Source organism: Triturus cristatus, chromosome 3_2, assembly GCF_964204655.1.
Source record: "Triturus cristatus chromosome 3_2, aTriCri1.1, whole genome shotgun sequence".
Taxonomy (NCBI): Eukaryota; Metazoa; Chordata; class Amphibia; order Caudata; family Salamandridae; genus Triturus; species Triturus cristatus.
Genome location: NC_140584.1, coordinates 1,187,788,878 through 1,187,801,379, shown reverse-complemented (window position 1 = coordinate 1,187,801,379; position 12,502 = coordinate 1,187,788,878).

Here is a 12,502-nt window from a genome sequence, read left to right as displayed (position 1 = left end):
ATAAATTAATTACACAACACACACAATTGGGGGAGGTGGGCGGAGGTGGTCCATGCCCATTAACTCAATTGTTAGAGCATGAGCAGGAAAAATAAAGCCTTCTCGACAAACATGCGTGGTGAATATTATTTATAATACTAGCATACCAGGGCCTGCAATCTTCACGGTAGACAGTAGAGTACCAAAAATGTGTTCTCAGTCTTACAGTACCACAAGATATATAGGGGAGAGGGAAATATTATTACCAACAAAGCAGAAGATAAGTAAACCAGAGACTAGTAAAGACTGGAAAAAGGCAGCTACAAAGAAATAACATGTAATACGGAAAAAAAGATAATGCAGGGATAAGAGGTATGAAACAAACATTCAATGGGAGAGTTGGAAAAAAGGAGACAGTATAAAAAAATAAACAAGGCAAAATGTAAAAGTAGCATAGTGGGTAGAGGAAAAAGAGCTAATCCATTGTACTTTGCACAAGTGGGTTTGTACCCCGTCCTTACCGCTACTTGAAAGGAAGGCGGCAGATATGTGTGTCAGAGCAACTTTTTTCTCCCTAGCAACACCAGCCTCCAGGCAGCAACTCTCATCCTGGACACACTACCAACATTCCAGTGCCCCAAGATTCTACCCTAAGCCCACAACAATCATGAAACCCAACATTAGTGAAATGATAATAATAAATATTAGGACTTACTGGGGTTAGAAGAGCCCTCTGCAGCGGCGCAGATGGTCTGCGCCTAATGCTGACCAGCTACTCCCGGTCCCATCTCGGCAACGTCCCTCTTGTTGCCCTCGGATGCTGATGTAAGAAATTAAGAAGATAAAAAAAGTAGACTAGTGATTCAGTTAATCTCCATAAAATTATTATGGCAGGCAACCAGTCATATTGTACTTCTCTAAAACAGTGTGCCTATATTACTACTTTTAAGTCTATCGACTATCGTTGAGTTGCGCATATTAACCCTAAACTCCCTATTCCAAATTTCCATAACAAAAACTACGTTTGGAGCTAATGCATTGCAGTGATTGTTCTTTGATTCTATTCTCATTTCTCAAACCCCTTGATAGATCAACTCAGTCTCCCTTTTTTGCAATGCATAGATGCATAGTACACATCACTGTGAAATAGCTTGGAACAGTACGAGCTACATAAACAAAGTAACAGAGAATGCTAACTCACTGATATCACTGATTCACTATGGTGACAAGAGGACAGAAGAGTCTGCAATGGCTTCTTAATTAACCAGCCAAAGTGAGCAACAATGCTTAGTACGAGTGTAAGCTGCTATTCGGAAAGAAAATGTTAGCATTGTAGAACACAAACACAACAAATAATTTATACTCATGAGCCCTGGAATCTTGTCATTGAGCAGGTCCTGCTCGCATTCAAGAATCTCCACCACGTGGTGCATCAGTTGCTGGACGGTGCACCAAATCTGGCTGGTGCACTGCACACACCGAGCACGCTCCCCCAGCACAACTGATGCTCCTGTAGGGGGTATCAAATGCTGGGCCTGCTGCCAGCGTGGAGGGAGGTGGTGCTGCACAAAAAAACCTAGTGCTGCCACTTCCTCCTCGCTCAACATCACCCCTGACTGCACACCTGGGTGGCAGTGCTGCCTACAAGGTAGGCAACCCTGCTTTGCCATGGCACTGAATGGGGTGCAGATCAGAAAAGAAAGAAAAAGGCGGTAAAGAAAAGAAGAAATAAATTACATAAGGAGAAAAATAAACAAAATACAAAAAGTCACGAAAAACACGGAAAAAAAAACCGTAAAATGCACAGACACAAAAACACACACTAATACAATAAATAAAAATGGGGGGTAGATTAATTAGGGGGACGGTGGGATTACAAAGATTACAGAGGGATTGAAAATTAGGCAGAACACCATAAACAGCGTAGAAAATAAGATGGCTGTGGAAACTGCGTGGTGCCGATCGCGCTCGGTTTGGAATGCGAGGACATACGCTACGTTGTGTTTTACAATGCCAGAAAACTCTGCCTGCCCAAGGAACTCCACGTAGCGCAGCAGAGTTTTTTAGCCACTCCACAGAGTTACGCGTAGCAGAACCTCACGAACTCTGCCCAGGCCTACTGTACACCATGCAGGGGACATTTCTGTCTCAACAAGTGATCTCTCTACAATATCAGAACTATTTACAAATTAAACATGTCTGTAATGATCCCCTTGCAAATACTTTTTCCTTGGAGTGACTGATGAAGCGCCACTGGATTCTGCTCAAACACACACCGACAATTTATGGTCACCCCAATGTTAGTCCACGGCTAGACATGTGCTTCTGTAGGCTCACATAGCTTACATGTAAGCTTTCCAGCTCCTCTAGACATGCAGCTGTCTAGGTAATCAGATGGCATGTAAACGTTGAAAACCCCAAAGACATGCAGCCACATGGTAATCAGATTGCATGTAATTTTCGAAACTTCCATAGACATGCAGCCACCTGGTAATGAGATCACATGTACGCTTAGAAACCCCCGAAGACATGGAGGCTCCTGATAATCAGATCACACGCAGGCTTTGATAACCCCGAGAAATTCAGACACCTGATGATCAGAGTGCATGTAAGCTTTGAAACCCCCAAAAGGCATGCAGTTAATCACATTACATGTACGTTTAGAAACCCCCGGAGACATGGCGGCTCCTGATAATCCGATGACATGACAGGTTTGAAACCCCCAAAACATGGCGGCACCTGATAATCCGATTACATGACAGGTTTGAAACCCCCAAAACATGGTGGCACCTGATAATCCGATGACATGACAGGTTTGAAACCCTCAAAACATGGCGGCACCTGATAATCCGATTACATGACAGGTTAGAAACCCCCGAAGACATGGCGGCTCCTGATAATCCGATTACATGACAGGTTTGAAACCCCCGAAGACATGGCGGCACCTGATAATTCGATTACATGACAGGTTTGAAACCCCCAAAACATGGCGGCACCTGATAATGCGATTACATGACAGGTTTGAAACCCCCGAAGACATGCACCCACTTGGACTACAGGTAGACTTCTGGGTATCTGATTACATGTTCACTCTTAAACAAATATTCCGTGATATCGCATAGACGGCAGCAGACCCCATTTCTGATTGCTTTTGCTAAAAAACATGAACATTTTTGTTTTGTGACTCTAGCACATTTGTGCTGCCTTCAGATGTAAAATGACCATCATTATAGGTTTAAAAACTTACCACATTTGTATTTACAACTTTGTAACGCACCCAAACATACATTGACAGGTAGAGCATGCATTCCTGGCTATAATTACTCACTCGAGGCCTGTACATATTCAATAATTATTGATCCGAAGAGGTAATTTGTGTTGTTGCATTGAATAATCAGGTTTTATTTACTGGCAGATTCGGATTGAAGAATAGTTGTGTATGCGGCTTGTTTCTAGCTTGGAACGCCGCCAACAGTAGATGCCAGGTTTACCACCCACAGGGGAACTTATCTTAGTAACCTTAGAAGAATGAATCGGAGGATGAATTCTGTATCCTACAGGTTACATCCAGATCTCACCAGCAGGCTCTCAAAACCCCAAACTGTCTTTGTGGAACTAAGGAAGCGGCCTTCAGGCTGTATACAGACATCTAGAGCTGTGTACAGCACTTTAAATGGTGTCACAGGTATCTTACAGCTCTGCTGCGGACACAGTAACCTGCTGAGATGGCTTTCTGGGATCATAACCTGTGACCTGTAGGTAACACAGATATTTGCAACAGGCGCAGTTACCGGAATTGGTACATCTGGCATGGACGTCACACACACAGACCTTTACCTCTTCTCTATTTTAATAGGTATAGCAACCTGCGGTCCGCAGGTTGCACCCAGATCTGGGTGCCAGGCGCACGTGTGCCCTGCATAGATTCGAGCATCTGGACCGTAGACGCCTCCTTGAGCTATGATATAGGGACTGAATCAGGGGAGAGAGATTTGAGCTGGGCCTAGATTGAACAGAATGAGAACTATCACACCTGCGCCATGCTGCTCTCAGCCCTAAAGACGGAAACAGGGCACCTCTCCTTTCACGACTTTGTTTCTGTTTTCCTTGAAAAATCATTCACTCCTAATAACGAATTTTGTAGCTTCCTGGTAGGAATTCTAAAGGTACAGAAGGATGCCCCCCCATGTGAACTAGAATGAGCACGCGCCTCTGGTATCTAGGAAGAGTACTGAACTCTCATGGAGGCGTGAAAAGAGAAGGGTAACAGGTATTTCGATGTGTTCCTGTGCTGTAAGGCCAGCAACCAATTAGGTGCGTCATCACTCACACTTTAATGTATCGGTGCCAGTCTGGCTAGGGTCTGTGCCATGATCCACCTAGGGCTCATCTGACTGGTGCTCCTCGAGGGAGGACCTGGGTCACTATGCCCTGCCCCATTGGCTTAGCAGGAGTATCTCAAATCTGGGCCTTATAGTTATTGTGTAGTTTGTACTCTGGTCTCCAGCCTTGGTAGCTCTTTCTCTGCTTTCCTCAGTGACATGGTGTATTTGTACAGAGCTATGCTAATGCTCTCGTCACCATCTTCCATACTCGCCCATTTGGTGTCATTTTTCTCATTTAACAGCATCTCTTCCTTGCGCATGTTGCCGTAAGAATTACTGGGCTTTCTGTGATTGATAATTGATAATAAGAGGGTATGAACCACAATATATCAGGTATTGGAGTCATATTCATCATTTGTGACTCAGTCTTTGTGGCTCAATTTGCATTCAGGAGGGGGGACTGTCAAGAGGTTGTTTGGTGATCAGAGAGGCTGCGATTCTTAAAGGAAACGAATTCTATGGATTGCAAATGGCTCCAACCATTTCAGGTATTCCAGCCCTAAAAAAACAATATGCAGGTTTGCAGTGGAAAATGCGCCTTTTCTGCATGGTCACACTGTATTTTTCACCGTTTTGCTGACCCTAGTTATTGCTGGCTGTAGAACTCTGTGCACTTTACACCTGCTTACCAAAAGTAAAGACTTATTGCTTCCCCTTCAAACATGGTCCAATTGGCATAACAGTGATTGTCATATTAAATGTACCTATAAGTCCAGAGTATATGGTACACGGTGTACGGCCGGTGTACGCCTGGAAGTTAAATGTCACTAGTGAACTGCAGTACCGATTATGCCATCTACTGCAGGGGTAGTGGAAACTTGGCTCCAGGCCCACCTCTGTAGCCTGATTGTAGCAGTGTAAAAACTGCAAATCAACCTGTCAAACACTGTTGACACACCAAAACCTTCCTTTTAAAGATGAAGTCATCACTAAGTAGTCCTTGTAGCCTCACAAGGCCGAGTGCATGGTATTTAAAAGTAGGAAATGTTGAAAGTTAGTGTTAACATTTCCTTACAGTGACCAGAAATCAAAAGCTATTTCACAGTTGGAATGGCTGGACCATAGGGAAACACATTGAGAAGGACTATTAAATATTATTTCTGCTATACCAGAGTGGGGACCTGCTAGAAACAGGATTCAACAACTTTTTAATATTTAGCAAAAGCCCGATTTAATGATGAAGTTAGATTTTCGATAAATATTAAAGAAAAGTACCTTTTATAACAATACCTTTTCCCTGTCTGAAGCTCCTAATTTACACAAGCTTTTCCACTGTCAACCAGCTGGTGAATTGCCCTGAATGAGGTGGGAAAACTGCTCCCAGAGGAAAGACAAAGGCCTGGGTGAGGAGATACGTTTTTATTCCTCAGAAAGGATCACCTTTTGGACTGTGCCCAGGAAATTAATTTAATTTTAAAAGGGCCTCTCCAATTACAGGCAGTTGTCAGATGACACCTGGACAAACCCTTTTCCTTTTTCCCCCAGTCAGGAAGGCACAAATGCCAGTGGGGAGGACGCTGTCCCCAGAAATGGTTTTGAGTGAACGCAGACGAGAGGCTGCTCATTACTCTGGTCAAATCTTTGAATTTTAAGAGTGAGGGGTGCTGTAGGAATGTATGCAGTAAGGCAGACAATAACTGCAAAGAAAAGTAGATAGGCTTACCCCTTGGAACTTTTACCCCATTGGTTAGTGAAGAGTCAGGAGTCACTCCTCCCGCCCACAAGCTAGTGCCAGGCATACATGTGACATCTCCGCACACCCTCTTCAGAACACTTCTGGACCTGAAGAAGAACATAAGAAGACACGACCAGCTATCTGTGACCAGAGAGGAGCCTTGGAGAAGAACTGGGCCTGTATCCTCTTGTTTCCTGTAATTGCCCAAGTGACCAGTTCCAACTGGATGTCCCCTGGAACCCCATGTTGGCCTCTGCTGGAGTGAGCTCTGACCCCCAAGTGCCCTTCATGAGGTCCTTGTCCCCTTGGCTATGTTGGGCTGGACTTCTGCAATCACCCACCACACCATACCCTACCAAAACCTGGGACTTTGAAACATTTTCGACTTCAAGACCACTGGATGACTTAGACAAACCAGCCAACCTGATCTGGCCAAGGTGCGTTGCTGCTGTGCTGAAGATTCCAGTTTCTCCTGCTCAGAGCAGCAAATCTGTGTCAGCAGAATCACACAGAGAAGGTATCACGCCTCTTGGAGCCCAGTTTGGCTGCAATGTTCAGCCTTGCCATACTACACGATTCTGAGCTCTGAAAAAGTGACTAAGTGCAAACGTAGAAATCATGACAGGACGGAGGCGCCAAAAGTATCTGCCAGCGAGGGAATTCTCTAGGCACATATTTTGAATTTCTCTCGCTCAGAGCTTTCCTGCTAAAAGCCTACACCTTCACCAGAATTACATATAAGTCACCCCTAGGGTAGACCCTATGTAGCTCTTAGGGCAGGGCAGTATGTAAGTAAAAGGTAGGGCATGTATTTTTAAGTTTTGTATGTCTTGATAGTAACAAACAGCCTATTTCATTTTTCACCACTCCTCTCATAGGTTAGCAAATTCAGAGAGGAGTAGGTTTTTAATGTTTCATATGGTTGGAATGGTATTGATAATCCTACTTACTGGTGAAGTTGGATTTAATATTACTATTTCAGTAAAGGCACTTTTATATAGTGGACATTTCTCTGCATTTACTATTCTGTGTACCTGACATCTTGTCTCCAATATATGTCTGGGGTGGGTGACAGCTATGTTTCCTCTAGACAGCCACAACACAGGAATGATAGGTGTGTCTGATTACACTTCTACATACATCTGCATTCTCATGGCCTTGCCTGGGCAGGATGGAAGGGAGGGGCTAACACTTCACTTGAATAGGTAAGTGTCCTGTTCCGACACAAAGGGCAGATTCAACCCCTGTAGATAGCCTGGCAGACAGGAATGAGCTGAAAGGGGGACCTGTACACTTCAGAGAGCTGGTTTGAAGTCACCATCCTCCACGTCAAAGACAGTTTTGGGTATAAGTATTCGAACCATTCATCCACGCAAATGACAAGACCGCAGCGGCAAAGAACTGGTTACTACCCTCAAACATCTGGGCTTGAGGGTAATCAATGGCAGAACTCAAAATGACAACCCCTCAAGGCTCACATATTACGAAACGACATCAGGATCAATAATTGACCACACAGTTCTCTCCTTGCCACTGTGAAAACAGTTGAGGAAGTATAAAATCAAAAGCTCTGTGGAAAGCGGCCATTCATACCAACATCTGGAGCTGAGCCTAAATCCTGCTAGACGCCTTTTGGCACCTGCAGAAATTGGAAGATTAGAACCAATTAAGCTGAAGTGTTTAAAATGAACACATCATTCTCTACCGAAGCTGGATGCAAAGGGGAAAGCAATACTGGAGTCCTGCACTGCATCACTTGTCACTCCAATAACATTTTGGGCTATATTTTCAACAAGATTGCTAATGCACGGCTCTGTATCCATGCCCAGAACGAGACAAGCTACCCCACAACCAGTGAGTTTGATGGAAAAGACCCTAAACCTAAGAAAAGAACTGAGACGAGAAACTATGAAGTGCAGGAAATCTAGTGCAAAACCCTATACATGGGATAAAATAAAAAATCTGAAAATGTTATATAAAAAATAACTCTGGGTACAGCAGAAAACAAAATCTAAAGAGTTTTGGACGAAGCTCCTTTTTTAACGCAAAATGAACTAACACAAGACCCTTTTGGGCAACCGTTAACGCCATTGGCAGGGAAGTAAGAACAATAAATAGCTCAAGCATAATGGGAAAAGACTGGGTAGCCCATTTGATGAGGACCTTTGCTAATCAAAAATGTTCCTCAGAGCAAGAGTTAAGTAATGTTGTCGGGGTAAAAGACCCAGTTATATCGACTGCATGTACGATGTCATCCGTTCCAGTGGACATATACTGCACCCCATCAAAAGTGGTTAAAATGATCATGGCAGGTCGAAGCGATGGGGCACCAGACACTAGCGGCATTCCGCAGGCCATTTATAAGCTTCACTCAGAATATTGGGCCATGGCCACTCCACGAGTGACCCGTGGGCCAGCTTCAAGTGCGATCGCTCAAGGCTCCTTCGCGATCACTAGCCCATTGGCTAGCAGGTCCCCACGAAGGCGACTCCTTTTCTGATTGGGCTTACCTGGTTGCTCCAGACGTGCCCTGACTTCCCCTCGCTGGGTGAGTCCCTCAGACCTTGCTGGTCTGCACCGCGGTCCTTTCTCTGATTTCCAGTGACTTGTCGTTACCAAGGCTTGTTGGGTCCTTTCTGGTCGCCGACACCGCAGCACTCGACAGACTTTGTGGGCAGCTCGAATCCGTCTCGTGGACTTCGTTGACACCTCCTGGACCTCGTGGCTGAACAGCCAAGACACCCATCAACTCACCTGAAGCACCCGACATCTGTGGGCATTGGTCCATCCTGCCCTCGGTCACTGGCTAGTGACCCAGACTCTGTCCCCTCTGCTTTCAAGTTCCTTACATCCTAGATCCGGGCTTGGATCTCTTCGGACACTTCTCCTCTTCCTGGCAGCAGCAGTTCTTTGCAGGCTTCCATAGAAATCTACGACGCGACCCAACACCAAAAGACACCTATGCACCCGGCTTCCCTGGGTGAGGTAACTCGAGTACTCCGGTGCTCTCGTGGGTGCTAGCCCTAGAACACAAGGCCAAAAGGGCTTGGTCCAGACTTGATTAGAAGTGTCCCTAATCTTTAAATTTCCAACCGCGACATTTCCCGTAGAAGATAATAGGAACCCGCGGTTGTGTTTCCACACTGCATACAGTTCCCGTGGGTCCCCTGTGTCACTACCTTGGGTGGTTCCTTGGGGTCCCAGTGATTCTAAAGGCAATAGGCCTAGTGCCTATTCCTTTCGTGGTTCTTATACCACTTTTTTGGTATATGGTTTGGTACGCCCCTAGGGCCCAAACGTGTATTTGTGCTTTTACTGATGCTTGATCACTTGTAACTAAAGTACTTCGAACTCCAGTCTCATAAAGAGACTAGAGGGGTGTGTGTTAACCTAAATACATATATTTTAAATATATACCTGGTGTGGTTGTCCTTTCATTTGATCATTCAAGAGATTATAGACTGGTAAAACAAGCTGCTTTACGCTCCTTCAAGACTTAGCCTGAAGGCTGCTATCCATAGCTACCACTAGGATAGCTTTCATACAAGGTTGTCTTTAACCATTCACCATAAGGGGTTGTTTGTACTGATACAAGGTGCCCACTAGAATTAGTGGACAGCATATATCAGGCCACCTTCTCACAGCAACCATATAGTCAGATTCCACCTTCCTACATAACCCCCCCCCCCCCAAACGAAAGGAGATAAGGCTAACCTTGGCCAGTTGAGCCCTTATTGACTAAGTGGCCACATAAGGAAGCACCTGCACTAGCATGGTTGCCCCTGTCTCATGGTCCACTAAGCTATTCCTCACCCTAAGGGCATTAGAGGATCTCCACCATGGGGAATTACTACCTGTGGTGTGTTTTGGCAAAGTAGAAGGCTGATGAGGGGTCTTGAGTAGAGAAGTGAGGCACTAATAAAGTTGGCCTCAGCTTCCTCAGATCACTTGTCACCATGGATGCCTTACTTTCCATGACTGAGTTGTACTTTGCTCTAAGGGTCAACCTCTGGCTGCCTACAGCTGGGGGTTGGGTCCCTTTGGGTGGAACACTGGAGGGGCTGGGCAGGTTTGGAACCTTTGGGTCCCATGTTTTCCCTTGCCCAACTGAGTCCTGCTGGGGGAAGTCCCTACACAATGGTAATGGGGATCCCTCAGTGTGTTGAGGAATTCTCACCTGGCTAGGGCTACTAGACTGGGTGCCCCTAATCTGCTGATGGGGGGGGGTTATTCTGGACAGGGGGTCCTGTGGGGTCCACTGACCTTCCTGACCTCTGCAGCCCTGGGCTGACTGAGGCAGGGTAGAGAGGGGCAGGTTACCTGCTCCAGACTGGGTACCCCCTTGGAAGGTTCCACTGCCATCAGGGGTGTTGCCAGGCCAGGCCTGACTACCTCTGGGGCAGTCCTTCACAAGGGGTAGAATCAGTTCCCTGAGGAGGCTGACCCTTACCTATTGTGTGGGGGGGGGAAGACTTTTCTTCAACCCTTGTGCTCTCTTGTGGTGGAGAGTGGGCCATTATTTCAGGCTCCACCACTCCAAACATTTTCTGGGCTTGGGCTTTGGCCATCACGGCCCCCTAACTCTTTCAGGGATGCCCAGCATTCTTAGATGAGTTTGGTGTTCAACTTCAGCCCAGGCTGAAATTTCCAGATCATTGCCCATCAGGCAATCTACAGGCAAGTTTGGGGACACTGCCACTCTTTTTGGGCCTGTGACCCCTCCACAGCTGAGATTGACTATGGCCATGGGGTGATCTGTTCTGACACCATCTATGTTGGTCACCTGGTATTTAAACTCAGGTAAAAGCTGCTGAGGGGGGACTAGTTCCCTGTCACCATGGTGACACTAGCCCCTGTGTCCCTGAAGGCCACAGCTTTCTGACCATTAATCAGTGGCTCCAATCTGTACCTGCCCAATGCATTGGGACCTATGGTAAAAGTGGCAAATGCCATGCCACCATCAGAATCAGAGGAGTCAGGTGAGGAGGCCCTTCCTAAATTGGGGCCTACCTCAGTTCCACTTGCAAAAGCACCTAACTTTTTGGGTGCACTACTCCCAACTGGGGGATTACTACTGGCAGCACCAGGAGGGGTGATAGTGTTAGTTGGTGGAACAATTTTTTTATTGCCAATCCTGGGGCAACTGGGATCAGTTTTCCAGTGCCCAGGCTTTTTACAGACATGGCAATAGGGATTCTTTTCAGGAGAGGAAGGAGTTTGGGACCCACCCCAGAAGAGGACTTCTGGTGCCCTGCAGTGGACTTATCCTTAGATTTATCCCACCTTTCTCTTGGGGCTTGGTAGAATCTTTCTTCTGGTCACCCCCCTGATTCTTAGGCCTTACCCTGGTTCTGACCCATTTGTCTGCCTTCTTTCCCAATTCTTGGGGAGAGGTCAGATCAGAGTCCACCAGGTACTGATGTAAAAGCTGGTTTGACAATTAATAAGGATCTGGTCCCTCATATTCACATTGTACAATCCTGAAAAGTCATGCACTTTGCTGCCATGTATCCAGCCTTCCAGAGCCTTAGTAGCACAATCAACAAAGTCTACCCAGTCTTGAGTCTGAGCTTTTTGGGTGTCTCTGAACTTCAACCTATACTGTTCAGTGGTTAGGCCAAACCCATCAATCAGAGCACTCTTCAAGACCTTGTAATCATCAGCATCCTCTTCTCTTACAGTGAGGAGCTTGTCTCTGCCTTTGTCTGCAAAGGAGAGCCATATGATTGCTGCCCACTGACCTTGAGGGACCTTCTGTACTTTACAGGCCCTCTCCAAGGCAGTTACCCATTTGTGGATGTCATCTCCACTCTGGTAGGGAGGGACAATCTTACTTAGGTTTCTGTTAGAAGGCAGCCTCAGGGGCCCGGAGGGGGCCTGACTACCCTGAGACCCACCCTCGAGGTATCGTAGCCGGCCACTGGCGGGAGCCTCCTCAGGAGAGGACTCTCGTATCTAGGATCGTACACTCGGCACCACACGACAGAGGGACACCACACAGGGAGTTCTTAATAGCAAATCTTTATCAGATCGGCGTGGTAGGATCTTTATGATCAGCAAGGCAAATATATACAAGCAGAGCGTGAGCTCACAGAGTCTTGGAGGGGGGTAGGAGGTAGTGGGACAGTCTTTGGGGATATGGATCAAAGGCAGGAGCGTACCCGGCGCACAGCTCACAATCCTCGAGCTGGGGGATACGCTTGTCGTCGTGGGGTCCGGCGGGACCAAGAGAGTCTGTGGGAGCCGCGAGTCACTCAGCAGGGCTCGGATACAAGTTCGGTGGTCTTACGATCTTCGAGGAGCCGCGAGTCACTCAGCAGGGCTCAAGCACAAGTTCGGAGGTCTTACGATCTTCAGGGAGCCGCGAGTCACTCAGCAGGGCTCAAGCACAAGTTCGGAGGTCTTACGATCTTCAGGGAGCCGCGAGTCACTCAGCAGGGCTCAAGCACAAGTTCGGAGGTCT